This window comes from Lytechinus pictus, chromosome 4 (assembly GCF_037042905.1).
Source record: "Lytechinus pictus isolate F3 Inbred chromosome 4, Lp3.0, whole genome shotgun sequence".
NCBI lineage: Eukaryota > Metazoa > Echinodermata > Echinoidea > Temnopleuroida > Toxopneustidae > Lytechinus > Lytechinus pictus.
In genome coordinates, this window is record NC_087248.1 from 17,081,527 (window position 1) to 17,098,083 (window position 16,557).

The window sequence follows — 16,557 nt, forward strand, 5'->3', positions numbered from 1 at the left end:
AGAATGTTACAGAACAAAGAGAGACAGAGAAGATACGTGAACGAGAGATAAAACCACCAATTTGATTAAAGTTGGATTTACGGTTATATTCCCTGTACAATGTAGCACTTCTCATGTTCTTACCTAATATCACAACAATTCTAGAGGGGATATTCTTTCAGTAAACTCGGATTTTTCTCAAGAGGTATTTGATTGTGAAGATGGATTATTCCTGTCTTACAACACAAATTTTATCTTATATTCCATCATACCCATTGATTGAACAGAGAGATGTGATTATATATAAGCTTATTTAAAAGCCCCCGAAGTAGAACTAACCAGCTTATTATTTTTAAAGGTTATTGTTTACAAAAGAAAGGGAATTTCCCTTTGTTTTTCCTCCATATCCACTGATAAATCTTATTCTTCATTTTATACTCGAGAACCTTGGACGCAATTCAAATTAAGACAACAATAATTTATTGTATGTATATGTAAAACTAATTTTGTTTACCTATTTGCCGAACCGTTATCAATTTAATGATGATATAATAACAATTATCAATCGCCTGAATATTTCCATTTTAGTGACGTTGTACGCGATTTTTCCGAAGGGGGACGGTGGAGTCGCACTCGAACTGAGAAAAAAAACCGAGAAAAGTTTGAGGTTTAGCAGAAGATCTTAATATAAGGGGTCCGGTTGCAGAACGAAAGAAAAATTCTTGCAATAAGGCCATAACTGAAACAATTATTAAAATGTGGAATAATACAGGTGCTTAATAACATAACTATCTCTGAAAACGTCACATTAAAAAATGTACTCTTGCCTGCAATGTATTATTATTAAACTAGCTATACAGTAGTCTTGCCCAGTAGCCCCAGCTACAATCATTGGTCAATGTAAAGGTATTTTGGTTGTGTTTAATATTTTTGCTTTTTAAATCTCCTTATGAACTCATGTAATTCGATTAAAGCCCCAGTCACATATAGACTGGATCACACGGATCACAACGACGATGCCGGCATGATCCGGGGAGGTCCGGAATAGTTTTGCCCCGGATTAAGCATCGGCGAGCATTGATGACAGGTCATGTACACGGCATCTTCACATGGATCTACACGGACCATGCCGGCAGAGCACGTCGTCTTCACGAATTATCAGGGCGTCAACACGGAACTACACGGCATCTACATGGACAATCCCGGATTGCTTTGCCAACATGGCAGTCCGAGGGTGATGCCGGATATTCTTGACAGCCCAGAACTGCCGTGTTGGCCTCCCGGACATCCAAGGACCAACACGGACCACCATGGACCTCCAAGGATGCACAAGGCGCCAACACGGATCTCTCCCCGGACGCGAAATTACCACTCCGGATCCGGGGTCGTCCGTGTCTATATGTAACTGGGTCCTTAGGCCAACCAAGGGAAACACACACACACACACACACACACACAAAAGGTTACTGGAGTTCTATAACATACATATTTGATGGCCACTAAAGACAGGTTCTTACTGTAGACAAGCTGCTGCTATAGACAAGTTTGACTAGATATCTTTACTCTCCCGAAGTAGGTTATAGCAATATAGATTTTTAATTTTGTTGATACCATCTCCCTTGGATTGGATAAAAACGTATTCTTGTTTCTTTGTAATTCATGAATAAATCCAATGATTAACAAGGATTTCAATTGAAATTCGTGCCGTGCTTAAAGAGCTGGGTACAATAATACGATGATTTACAAGAAACGAAACGTCCAGCAGTAGTAGCTAAACAACACTATTTGTATTCATAGTCACAACCTCGCTCCCAAGATGAAATGGAGACATTAGCGTTTGACAGGGCCGGAATTGGAATGAACTGGCACGCCACCGGAGTTGAGGTGGTCTGGGATATTCTTAACGATATTGTATTCAAGCGGACGTAACCCTCGCTCCAGCATAAACATGATAAATAACTCTCTCTAACTTCATAATTTTGTTGCGGGCATCATAATGTCCATAGAATTTGTACCAAACTTAGCCTTTAAATATTAGAAAAAATGCTATCAACGACTGACAAGTCCTTTAGTCAGTGTTTGTGTTTTGTGGGACTTTTAGAATTGCGTCATTGATGAATAACATTGAGCTGGAAAAATACGATTGTAATGTAGCATGATTAAGGTCAAATGCTATTTGGTTTTAAAGGTATACACACTTAAATGGAGAAAATGGGAAAGAAATCCTTGTGCCGTTTAAAAGTTCACGAGAGCACACATTCATCTACAACGTTTTAGTTCCACAACGAATCGTCTTCTTATCTATTAATTACCGTTTGAATTGTTAAAATGACATCTGAAGTTTCCGTAGTTCATTTATTTTGAATGTTTCATTTACCGCATAAATCGGGATCTTATTCAAGAGTAGAATCTGATTTAACTTCATTCGATTCAACCAGACCGCCAATTTTGAAATATCTTAAGTAATATTCTTCCGCGATGTTCAACACGTTCAGTATGTATAGGATTTTATGTTAAATTGATCATTCGAAAGTGGAAGGAAATGGGAACAAGTTGAATTTCGCTGCAAGGGAAAAGGATGTTACTGTAGGTTGGTTAGATTCATGAAGGTTCTATTTATGGTTGCGTGGTAAAACCGAAAGAAGCCGAAGATGGTGACCTTTCAAATCACGTGACCCGCAGGCTTGGCGGGAAAGCTTTTAGCGATATTTACCCTAACCACATCTTACCTACTGAATAAGAGTTGTGAATTTATAGAATGAAGTCTTCTTCTTCTTGACATAAAAGTATGCCTCAAGTCTGGACCACAGCTCATCCTGGTGAGCCGCAAGGAGTATGCATAGTTGATACCTCGTAATGGTGGGACGACTTAGTAAACGATCTACATTTTCATCTTCTATATTGCATTATAAAGCGAGGCAAACGTCGTCATCAGGATACAGACGTAAGACGGGAACGAAGTAAAGATGAAAACAACGAAGTAATGATGAAAACATCGGATAATTCAGAGGAAGGAAACGGGGGGGGGGGGGGGGGGGGTTGGCGAGAAGTATGCATGGAAGAGAAAACGAAGTAAAACTAGATTTTAATTCGTCATGAGGACGAATTAGGTGGTCTGTCATGATTTTTCATTCAGTGTCAGCTAATGTTGTATGAAAAGAATCATTTAGATATGATTGATAATCTTGATCATAGACATCATAGGAATACATTTTGACCATTGCTAAATGTGATTATTAATGTGGTGATGACAACCGTGATGATTATAATGATGGTGGTGATAATGCAATACGGTAAATACAAAATTAAGTTTGGAGCACGTAAAATGCCTTAAAAACTCCTCAAAAATTTCAGACGATTTACCGAAATTGGCTTTCCAAAATTGCGCAATAAAAGGCGCCTTCATTTTCAGAGCAGCTAATTTTTAATGGACAGTTTCATGTTTTTTATGCAAAATCTTTTTAAAATTTCTTTCTACTGTCAGCAATTTTTCTTTTAAGATTTCAAGCAAGAATTTCCACAATGTCAGTGGGTATCAATTTCACAGAATGCTTGAAAATTCTTAGGTGATACTTTTTGAAAACTAAAATATCTTAAATATTTTTATTCAAAATTTCTGCTAAATTTCAATTATTTTTAATGAGAAGTTTCGCAATGATACATTTTCACAGCATTCACTTAAAAACTCATCATCAGTGGTGTATTTGATAAAAGAATTAAGTAGAATTTTTTTGGGGGAAATATTTGCAACATTTCTGCAAATTCCTAAACATTTCACATAATATTTTCCGTCAAGAATTTTCAACATCCATTTATTAATTGTGTATGACTTTAACATTTACTTGAAAATTCTTTCTTGATAACACACTAATGCTGTGGTTGAAAGTGAAAATCATTGTTTGTAGAAGATTGTCTTCAATACATCATATCAAAATTTGAGAGAAGATTGACTAGTAATAACGAAGATACGGTCAAATATGCATAAATACGTTGACGTAATTGCGAAAAAGTTTAATTTTCACTTCTAACGTAGTTTTGACGTTATTACGCAATCTCCAGATGACATTTTGACTATATCCAAGAGTGAGGAAAAGTAGGGGGTCAACGGACTCCCTGAAGAGCTACAGTGAATTTTATATAGGCATATTTTTGCCCACTTATGACTTATTTTGCGAGTTTGCACGCGCGTGTAAAGCAAATTTGAATGGACGCGCATTCCCGTATTATTGGTCGTAAGAGGCTGAATGAGGTATCAAATTAATCAGAAGATAATGTACAATGGACAGACATAAAATAAATGATGACTCGAAGATGCATACCGATGGTAGGTGCAAGAACGCGCACGCATACCTGTGCGCGCGCAAATTCTTGACATGCTCAAAATGACCTGAAACGTACCCAAACTTGACCACGGTTGATTTGGGGAATTTTTAAATTTTGACGCGCGCGTACGTGCGCGTCGTGACCTTTGCATGACCTCTGATGACATGTCCTGATGACCTGTCACCTGAACTTGATATGATGCAAATATGGATGATTTTTTATGATTAGTTGCGGTGATATGATCAATAATTCATTTTTACAAAATGGCGCCTAGATGACGTCATCATGATTTGATAACCTTGAAAAGTTTCGTTTCGCGATTCCATAATAATTTCCATACATGACATGAAAATCAAGAAATTTGACAAGCCCGATTTTGAGATAAAGTGGGAACAAAATTTGGCAATAAAAATAAATAAAGTAAAATCTGACGAATATAATAGATGATCTGTCATATTCATGACAGACCACCTAAAAAGGGACAAAAACAGAAATAATATACTGATCAACTATCCTGCTTTTTTTTGGGGGGGGGAGAGACTCCCTAGTTTGGGATGATTGCGTACGTTTTATTATAGTATCTTAGTTTTATAACATCAGAATTTGTTCGAATTTGCTTAATGATCCCTCTGCTTTGGAGACTTTTTCTCAGTTTTCGGGGGGGGGGGGGGTAATTAAACACCAATTATCAAGTACATGGCCAAACACATGATTTTATTTTTGTGTGTGTGAAAAAAGTAAATTATTCAATAATAGGTACGAGCGAATGAGCAACACTTTAAGGCTAATTTCGAGAGTGTTTGGTGTATCTTTAAATTGGATGAACTCTGCATTGAAATTTTGAGTTTTGGATATTTCAGGGGGGTGTCTGCCGCTTACTCAATTTTAAGTAGATATGTGAGAGCAATTTAGGGAAGAAGGTTGTTAGTGATAACTTATTTCGATCGGTTGTAATTTATATGAAGCACGCACTTCGTTATAAAAAAAACTTAGGCCTCCTACAAGTTGACTTTGAAAGAGCCCCCAAAAAAATTCGGAGAATAGATGACGACGATGGGATGAGGAGGAAAGGAACGGAAGTAAAATATTCCGAAATGATGTATTTTTGTTATAGGGACACTTTTTTTAACTCATGCTCTACATGATACGAAACTATCTCATTCTAGTCTACAAACATGACGAATGTCGAAGATTGATAAAGTACCGTGCAATCAATCTAATTCATGTTCTCCTTCTTCACGTATATTCCAGAAAGCGAACGAGTGTAGCATGTTCCATAGCAAGGTCGAAGTCAATGGGATTATGTGCGGTGCCAGGATAGTGAACTCAATGTGATGCGCTGTAAATGATGGATAACATACGTTTGTATTATTTAGAACCGTAAAACCAGACACGGAATAGGTTACATAATTTGATATAATGCCTGTAAAATGAGTACAAAAGGTGAAACATGAAAGCACATGAGGTGAATGGACTGTACACCAAAGGAGTTCAGCTGCAGATTATACGAGAAGGAGATAGAGAGAAAGGGTGCGTGTCCTGCTGGGACGTAATAACAATAATAATAATAATACACAGTTCTTGTATAGCGCATATCACAATTACGAATAATGTCTCTATGCGCTTCCAAAAGACTTGGATATTACCCCATAATTACAGCCGTAATTACTAAGACTCTAGCGCACACGCATTTCAAGGAATAAATTCCAGCCAGGTACCCATTCACCTCACCTGGGTTGAGTGCAGCACAATGTGGATGAATTTCTTGCCGAAGGAAATTAAGCCATGGCTGGGATTCGAACCCACGACCCTCTGTTTCAAAGTCCGGAGACTAATCCACAAAGGTGTGTGCGTATAGGTGCGTATTTTTGTACTTTGGGAGTTTTACAGGAGACTCCCTTCCGAGTTCAGTTTAAGCAATAATTTTCTTTACAGTAATATATAGTATAGTATTGCCTTTATAGAACAAAAAGATATTCTAAAAAAGAATTGAATTAAATAAATAAATCAATGTAAGTTAACCTCTTTTTTTCTCCTTGTACTAAGAAAATACTGCACTGCAGTAATGTATGCCATCTTAACTTTTTCGGGGGCGATGTGTTATTAGTTTTTATGATTAATGTCGTAAACTCTCATTTTTGCTAGCATATTTTACCTGTTATCTCTTAAGAAAACTGTTTTAAGAAAATAATTCATAATCAAAATATAGCATTTGAGGCGCCAATTTATTTAGTTGCCTATTCAATGGCACACTACATATTACCCCGACTGTAGCTCCGGCTGCTAAAGGCGCTTGGTGCAATTGAAAAATTAATCCTACCGGGTACCCATTTACCTCACTTGGGTCGAGTGCAGCACAGTGTGGATAAATTTCCTGCTGAAGGAAAACACGCCATGGCTAGGATTCCTTGATTACAAAATAATTATGTATCTCTGTTTTTTTAAACAAAATGTTGTTCTTATAATTCATGTTAAATGCATTTTTGTTGGCAAAAATACTTACTTTCATCAATCAAATTGCAATCAACCTACTAAATCTAGAGCTAAAATGACGATAAGAATATAATTTACCTAGAAGTGATGACGTCAATATTCAGTGCTGGCTACAGTACCAAGAGACTCGCTTATATTCTTCAGAGTGCCATTTGAAATTAATGATTCATGTCACGGACTTGACGTCTGAGAGAATAACGAGAATGAAGGACAGATGAGGGAAGACAGGGGAATAAAGAGATATAGAAAGGGTAAGGGGGGGGGAGGAGAGAAATAAATAGAGAAAGAGTTAGAGAGAGAGAGAGAGAGAGGGGGGGGGGTGGGATAGGTATTCTTAAAGACAGAGATTGCTTAACCGATTCGACTTATTTATAATCATCTGTCAAAATGATCAGTTCAAATGTTAACTTGGTTTATCCTTGTTTTCTGCAAAGTTAGATTTAAGTACATGTATAGGAATGGCGTTATCTCAGAGTCAAGTTCACCCTATTCTAAGTGACTCGTTTCTCATTATACTTTGATTCAAATTAAGTTCATACTTTTAATTGATGACACAACCCTGAGTAAAATTAAATGGGAAATCCGGTCGAGTTGACTCGTAGCTGTCGTTATCCCCAGTCAAATATGACTCCTTTGGATAAAAGAGACGGTAGAAATCGCACAAGATAATATACTGCATCCGAAGACATAATCATGTTGTTTTTTGTACATATTTCATTTGTATTTTTAATTTATGCTGTTTAAACGATTTTTGATCGAACTATAAATTTCATATATGACCAGCCGATGTCATGACCTATCCTCTTTTGTAAAGCCAGGTTGAGGATACAAAACACATCATATTAAAAAAAAAGAAGACACCGCAAAACCTATTCCCGTCATTTGAATTAAACACGAACAACAAAAGACGGATCCATTGGGTGTTCACAATAAGTATATTCAAAAGTAAAAGAAAGTAGATGCAGCAAAACAATTATTTCATGAGGAAGTCTTTAAAAGCAAGGTTAAATGCTATACCATACTATCATACATCTAGTGTTGCTACATGGAATGAACTTATTTTGTGAAATCATTGAATATTAGCTGAAAACCGATCATTATGATGAATCACTAACACAAAAAGGAATATGTGGGACAGTTTATTAATATTGTATGGAAAAATTCCCAACATTTTATGGAATTCCATGCTTATTTTGCCCATTTCTCAGCAATTACACATTTTTTCCAGAGTAATTTGACACATATTTTTATTTATACATACAAACACTTGGGAGGTCATTTTATTGGATTCTGTTCGAACTCATTTTGAGATTGTTACCACAACTTTAATATTGAAATGATATCCCCCTTCCTATTTTTTTTCTTGGAATGGTTCAATGACCCAGAAGGAGAGCAATGATACACTGATCACGCAACAAGTCTATTTTCGACGTGATATGTAAGATATCCTCCTACGCTGTCTGTACGAGTGATGTGCGCCATCCATCTCTTATTATGGACACCACTAAACGGGAATGCATGACCAGTATGTCTCAATTGTAGAGGTACTTACTCCAATCAAGTATAACTTGCTTCAAAATTAGAAACAACATGTTCACCATATGTACGCCAGATATGAAATCCGATCCATGCATTATCAATACTTTGCGTTCTGTTCTCTACTTGTATACATTGTAATCTAATAACGTTGATTCGAGTTGAGTTGGACATTTTGAGCCCCATAAAGAACTCAGAAATTATATTTTTGGAATATTCATTTTCTCATTCGTACCTTATATCTGTTAATGGGGCAAAAGGATTCCTTATAAAATTAGAAATGAAAGCCTAACCTACTGAAGGTAAAATGCATGTTTTGAGAATAATTGTACATTTCTTTTCATGTAAATAATTCTTTTCGAGTCTCGTTTTTATTCTTATTTGATTTTATTTCGGCTTAAATCGGCAATTGCATTTCTAGTTCTTTCTTCTGAATTGTTCTATCTTTCAATCTTCATCTCATTCTATCCCCCAACTATCGCCCCACCCTCGAAACCACGTGATCCATTTCCTTCCGTTAATTTAAATTCCAGAGATAAAACAAAACCCATAGCTCTATATCCTTGGTGAAGAGTTATATTTCCGATGGCTCGCTTAATATGATTGATAAGGCGTGATGCCTAATCTCTTAAACATCCGTAGAATGGAGGATAGGTATGAAATGTACAACATAGAGTCGTACTAAAGGATCTAAATCAACAGCAAATAATTTTAGTAATGCCAATCTACTGTTTAATTACATTGTGTCTATATTACTTCACGAGGAATACACTATAAAATGTGTATTGGTAACAACATGAATCAATATCAATGCGTCATCGTGTATCCGTTACAGAACGAATTGGGTTTGAACGCAACGTTACTTTCAGATTTTAAAATAAAAAACAAGGCTTGTAAACAGATATTGATGAGCACTACAGATTGGTTGAAATCAATTTACAATTGATTTATTATTTTTGTGATTGATTGCAACTCCCTATTCTCTCATCTGCTCAATGTCTGGTGAAGTTAGAAGAAAATAATATCAAAATAAGTATGTTTAATTCCAAATGCTTATTATCGTGTGTCAAATTATTTGTATATAACCCGACAGTCTGTCATTAACTCGTCATATTGATACGTGGTTTCTTTTATGAAAACTCATTTGTTCATTTTGTTTTCATTGGCAATGATTGGGGGACGTGTTTTGAATTTATATTTATTATTGATTAATTTTGGCGTCTTGTTAACTTATTATGTACATACATTAATGGACGCGTCAGTGAACATAAAATTTAAAGTACTTTTATTAACGGTAAACATTTAGTGCCACAAAGCGCCACATAGTTATAAAGTTATGATTACGAAAAAATGATTTTTTATTATACAAAACAATTCAACTAACATTACCCATATTAAACAAATTATATCCTTTCTTTTTTTTGCTTTGTTTGGACAATGCCAATGTTATTTTTCCTCTCTCTTACGCACTTTTCTTTCTCCCTCGCCCTCTCCCTTTCTCCTTTTTTTATCTCTGTCTCATCCTTTCTATCTACTATCTCTCCCTCTTCCTATGCCTGTGTATGTGTTTTTTGTGTCTTCTTCTCTTTTTTTTGCATGTTTGTGTCACTTATATCAACTTTCCTGCCTTATTCTCCCTTCGTTCTATTGCATTACATCACTTGCAGAGTTAACTTTCCTCTTTTTTTCATTTAAATTCATGTTTTATTCTAACAATCGACATTAAAAAATACGCGGAGACATATGTCTATAACAATTCGAATCACAATGTATTAACAATATGTTTATGGTTTACAGAAAAGATTTGGACGTTTGTCAATTGAATGTAATTAATTATTGCATCTTATGGAGCCAATCTCTGACTGATGATTCGAAATTAAATTGATCATGAAAGATCAATCCGGAAGGTATTGGAGAAAGCTAAAATGAAAATGTCTTTCTTGAAAATAAATCAATGCAAACTGACTGTGAGAGATGACGAATAGGGCTTTGATTGTCAGATAAAATATCGTACTGCATGAATAAAATAGGAAAAACATGAGGACATGGAGCACTGGCTAGAACATAAAGGTTAAATAATCTTCAAAACATAATTAGGCCAGAGAGCAAAATATTTAGAAAATTATTAAACAAGATTGAGATGGACAATTCCGATACGAATTTATGTAATGTATTTCGTTTCGATACCAGGTTGTGGTTTTATTCCGTGGATTTTCCAAATATGCTCTCTTAAAAGAATGAAAATTATGCATGACCTATTTTGCTTAAATAGTATTAACGTTAATCCCCTCGATAGACAAGTATTGTATTATGAAGTTTGCATTTTGTTCCACTTATTCAAGAGATCCATCAAAGCTATTTCGTTCATGTAATATTGAGGCATATCATTGTCTCTTTTTATATGCCTAATATATTTCATTTCATTGCGTGATTTACTTTTGAATGAGAAGAGAGAGGGAAGGAAATAGGAGCAAATAGGGGGGTGGGATAGATAGTAAGTGAAAGGAAAAAGAAAATGTGGAGCGAAGGGAGGGGTGAACGAAAAAAGAAGATATAAGAGAAATATAGATAACGAGAGAAAGAAAGAGAGAGAGAGGGGGAAAGAGAGAAAGAAAGAGGCAGGGAGAGAGAGACAGAGAGGGAGGGAGGGGCGTACAAGAAAACGATTAGATTAATATTAATAGTCATTATTTATATATTTACAGTTTTTATTTGATAGTATTTATTCCATTCATTGTAAAAAAAAAGAACAAGACAAGGTACATTCAAATTTAACATTCATCACATGGGAAAATCGTAAACTAATGCAATGATAAAATCTATAAAAAAAAACATTTCGAAAACAAAGTATGCGTATGAATGAATGAGGAGGCAAATAGAAAGGCAAAGCATTATTACCGCTGCCACCTTTATAAATTATCATGCCGACTTGCAAGCTTTCATGTGTAATCTAAAAATCCAAAAAGGTGAATTTGTTTTATTAATGATAAACGGGTAAAATAGAGAAATGATGGTGTCAAGTTTAATGTAAATAATATCTCGTTAATGAACACACATCGGATAAATATAAAACGAAATTTAAATCCGTCTCGTAACGCTCAATACTCGTGTGTGTGGATACACACGAATAGTTGAGATTGATCGATGAAAGAAATTAGAATCATTGAGTCGAGACCATTTCGTTATTAGCTCTAATCTCATCAATCATAAAAAGTGATGGTATAATGTAATTTGTCTTATTAAATATTTTCAGCATTGCAATATGTTATTTACTTTAATTTTGGTTTAAATATATACCGAACGCATTGACTGCCCATACACAATTACAGGTATAGAGATAACAGGTCCTTAATTGGAATATTTTCCTATAGGCCTGTCATTTCAAAGTATTGGAAAACGTATACATGCATATCTTGTTCATCACACCAATCAAAACACATGTCGCCCCGTTTCATTTAAATTTTCTTAGTTAAGTAAAATTGATAATTATTACATAGTTAAGGGGAATTGAGGAACATATGTAGAAGTTGCTGGGTTAGAAAAATAGGAAGAGGAAGAGAGGTAGAGAGAGGAACGCACACACGCTATCACGCACTCATATAGAAAGAGAGAGTGTGTGATATATAGAGAGAAACATAATACAGAGAGAGGGGGGAAGAGAGAATGAGACAGGCAGAGAAACGCACATAATTATATACACACGCGCGCACACACACACTCACCCCACACCCCCAACGCACACAAAAATGTTGAGATGGGGAGTGTGAGCCGGATAGAGTAAGGGGGTTAAGAATGAGAGGTTAAGGATAGCTTAATGCCTTAAGAGGGTGGAAGACTTCACAAATCATTTTCCCACTACTTACCCAAACACATGCTTACTATTACAAACTCAATTATAAATGAAAGGACACGGGTTACATAACAATCATACAAACCCACCCCCATGTGGTGCTAGTACTCTTGAAACATCATCTACCAGCAATCAAGTCATTCTTATCGTTATCATTCTTAATACTGGCGACGTTTGTTATCACGGCGTCGTAAAAATGCATTTTAGCATTGCAGCCATTCCTAAGTCGACGGTCAGCAATGTTTGTCTTCTTTAACTGACCATCGTGATCAAGGGGTGCTTTTAAAATGGGATGGACATGATGCAAGCAAGCTGTGATGCATCTCAAGCTGAGTGTTAGTAACTGCAAACAGTTATTGTTAGCTTTAGATATACTCAATAGGGAAGTATAACCCAGTCAAATTAAAGGCGTTTCGTAACATATTGAAATGAACGGAGAAGGTGTCTCTTGATTTGAAAAAAAAAATGGCTGAATGAGCTTGCCAATTCATAATTTTCAAAGTCTTATTGCCAAATAATCAATTCTAATCTAGGTTTCAATTTGTTCTAACTTTTTTGATATTATGTAGAGAATATGTAACGTAATTCTGTTTGTGTATGATATTTGATACATTTAATTGTAATTAATTTTTTTTTTAATCATTGTTATTTGTATGTATATTGTATACCAGGTTCTTTTGTATGACAGTTATTTTGTCACTGAAAACACTACCCTGTTTTGAAAATAAAACTGAGCAAATAGAGTAAATAAAGGAATTTAATCTGACAAGTATCCAGGCAAGTTTGCACTGCTTTATAAAGCCCCTGACTATCACGGATGAACTTGATGTGTCAGTAACATGTTTTCTGATTCTTCTATTCCCTTTTTTCTGTTTCTCGTACTTTCTTCTTTGTCTAATTTATTTTCACATTATTTTCTTATTTCTTCTTCTTCTTCTTCTTCTACTTCTTCTTCTTTTTCTTCTTCTTCGTCTCCTCCTCCTCTTTCTCCTCCTCCTTCTTCTTCTTCTTCTCCTCCTCCTCATTTTTCTTCTTCTTCTTGTATTTCTTCTTCTTTTTTTCTCTTCTTCTTCTTGTATTTCTTCTTCTTTTTTCTTCTTCTTCTCCTTCGTCACCTTCTTTTTCTTCATCTTCATCCTTGCCCTTTTTCCTTGGTGTTCCTTCCCTCCTCCCCTTGTGCTAGATTTTAGTGTAATATTAGGACTCCATTTATAAACGCAGTTTAAAAAGGGAAAAATAAATATCGACCCAATATTATATTTTCCATCATTTTTTCTTTTCTGCTGTTCAATAGAGATCGTTGAGGACTGGTAGAATCATATGATCTTTTTCCGAGTCCGGATATCTGGAAATCAGTTTTACACCTGCCCGTGACTTGTAAATCACATGACAAGTAAGTATCTAGTCACCTGACACGTTAACGTTCCTGATTGGCCGTGACAGATACAAATGGCGCGTAGCTGTAATTGACATTCGGGCGGGAAAGTAACACTGGCCTGCTGAAGATGACACGTTGAATAATTGAGGTCAAAGCTATGACAAATTTCATCATTGTAAGATAGAGAATGCATGTCCATGGTCATGATGGTAGATGCATTCATTTTACACATATATATGAGTTTCAGGAGAAATAATTAGACAATAATAATCATATGGGCTATCTCATGATGACCAATTTTAGGCATATGAATTGATTGATGTTTGATAACGAATGTGTGTACTGACCATCCCTATCATTTTTAATGATATAATATAACTTTTCAATGGAAATCAATAGAAACTGGTACAACCCTGCTGGAAAAACACAGTGATGTGTGTTCAAAGTGTGTTGATAAGTGTATTCACAGTGTGTTCCCAGTGTATTCACAGTTGTCCCCAGTGTATTTACAGTGTGTTCCCAGTGTATTCACAGTGTGTTACCAGTGTGTTTACAGCGCATTCCCAGTGTATTCACAGTGCATTCACAGTGGATTTACAGTTTGTTCCCAGTGTATTCCCAGTGTATTCTCAGTGCATTCACAGTGTGTTCACAGTGTGTTCACAGTGTGTTCACAATGTATTCACAGTGTGTTCCCAGTGTATTTACAATGTGCTCCCTGTGTGTTCCTAGTGTATTCCCAGTGTATTCACAGTGTGTTCCCAGTGTATTCACAGTGTGTTCCAAGTGTATTTAGAGTGTGTTCCAAGTGTATTTACAGTGTGTTCACAGTGTATTTACAGTGTGTTCCCGGTGCATTCCCAGTGTATTTACAGTGTGCTCCCTGTGTGTTTCTAGTGTATTCACAGTGTGTTCCCAGTGTATTCACAGTGTGTTCCCAGTGTATCCTAGTGTATTCACAGTGTGTTCCAAGTGTATTTAGAGTGTGCTTACAGTGTGTTCATAGTGTATTCACAGTGTGTCCCGAGTGTATTAACATTTTATTCACAGTGTGTTTATAGTGTATTAACAGTGTGTACCCAGTGTATTCACAGTGTTTTTTTCTGTGTGTTCACATAGTTGACTATGTATAGATGTGATTCACACTGTTCAAATGTTCAAGTTTGCAGTGTGAAGACACTTTACAACGTGGAAACCTCGCCAGCGCGTATTCACAATGTGTGCACATTGTGAACTATGTGAAAATATTGTTCACACTCTTGATATGCTCCAAATAACAGCGTTAGGACAATGAACACTGCGGATTTCTCGACGGTGTGGGTATCCACAATGTATTCACATGGAAGAGGATGTGTAGATGAGATTCACACGACTGAAATGTTTGAATTTAACAATGTGAGGACGATTTCAATTGAGGATTCACACTGTGAACACACCGTGTGCACCGTTGGACACCGACGTGTTCTTTCTCCCATGGTAGAACAAGTATGTTCTACACCTGGTTTTTGGATATCTGCGATTTTTCAAAATGAAGCATGGATACATCAAAAATAGCTATTGAACACGAGTAACTCATGCTTAGTTAACTCAATTTTCTAACATTCCCTTCCTTAATTTTGTGTGCAATGAAATGATGGGAATCGTATTTTTTTCAACACCACTCATGAAATAAAATCAATCGAATTGATGTATTTGGAGATAATGTGTTTTGATAACACAGCAATCAATAGAAACCGCTGACTTTGGTCACGAATCGTGGTCTATGACCAAAGTGATTTAAAAAAAATTGTTAAGAATTTATAGCTAAAAACGATCAATAAAACATTGTTTTTGGATTATTGTTCATCTGTATCAAGAACACATCGGGCATTAATGGAACTCTACTCTACAGTTCCTCGTCTTTCGTGTCTTTTATCTTAAATTTAGTTGTCTGTAATGATGATTGATACGACCTTTGTATATATCCATTTTCTTTATAGAAATAATTCGTAATTTTCCATTTATCGAATAATAACTTTCGGGCTTGTAAATGTTAGCTCGACACTACCAAAAAAATGAAAAAAAAAAATAAAATGTTGACTAATGGATCTGGAGAGTCTTGGTTTTTACAGTGGAAGAGTAATTCCTGGATTTTACCAGCATTATGAGATGTAAGTTAAATGAATTATAACAAATCTTACTTATTTTGGTCTGTTTATGGTAAATATGGCTAAAAACGCGAGGCTGGAATCGTGCGTATTGCAGATGCATAGGGAAGAATTTCATGAATTCAAATATCTTGGGGGTTAACATTTTAATTCGTATCATTTCAGATACGCATTCAGAGGTATATTTTTAAGGCCTAGATGTATTTTAACCGTTTTTGAAGAGCAGTCGAATCCATGTTACCATCAGATTGTACCTTCTATCTTTAAAACATGACAGAATATTCATCGTGTAACACCATTAGGCGTAAATAGTTGTTTAATTTCTTTTCGCCTCCCAACCTGAACCACACTTCATCCTCCCTTCACACGCCATCACACCATAACAAAATCACTACCTTAGGCGCTCTTTCCTATCAAAACTCATAGTAAAATACCTCCTAGATAATCAGTAATTCACAACCGCATTTTACATCTGTTCATCTTTCACCGGTTGTTATACTTGCATAGCGCAGCGGTGGCGTGCAAAACGCGAGCCCAGAAAGCGCCACAATAATACGTCACGTGATGATATAGAACTTATATTTCTCTCTCTTTGCAGAATGTATTGTGTACAGAAGACACACACACACACACACTAACGTCAAACACCGTGTGTGGATTGTCGCACCGCCGCCAGCACCTCAAACGGTAATCGGGTCCGTTTAAACAGCGGGCATCACGAGCTGATTCTTCCGAAATCTTCCCAGTCAATTTCTCCTAATCAGTGAAAAGGTCGAGTATTGGCTATATTCGATACGCTCCGGTAGTCATTGACACCATCCTCAGACGATTTGCCCATCGTGGATTCCCCA

The 16,557-nt window shown here is 36.0% G+C and overlaps 1 protein-coding gene across 1 annotated transcript in view; it reads left to right on the forward strand.

Annotated features, from left to right (window-relative positions):
* LOC129258375 (E3 ubiquitin-protein ligase E3D-like) overlaps positions 1 to 15,607 on the forward strand; it is a 64,822-nt gene extending 49,215 nt beyond the window's left edge. The window contains exon 10 of the mRNA XM_064098521.1: positions 13,476 to 15,607. The gene's annotated coding sequence lies outside the window, so the exon portion shown is untranslated. The remainder of the gene's footprint in view (positions 1 to 13,475) is intronic.
* Positions 15,608 to 16,557: the final 950 nt, after the last annotated feature.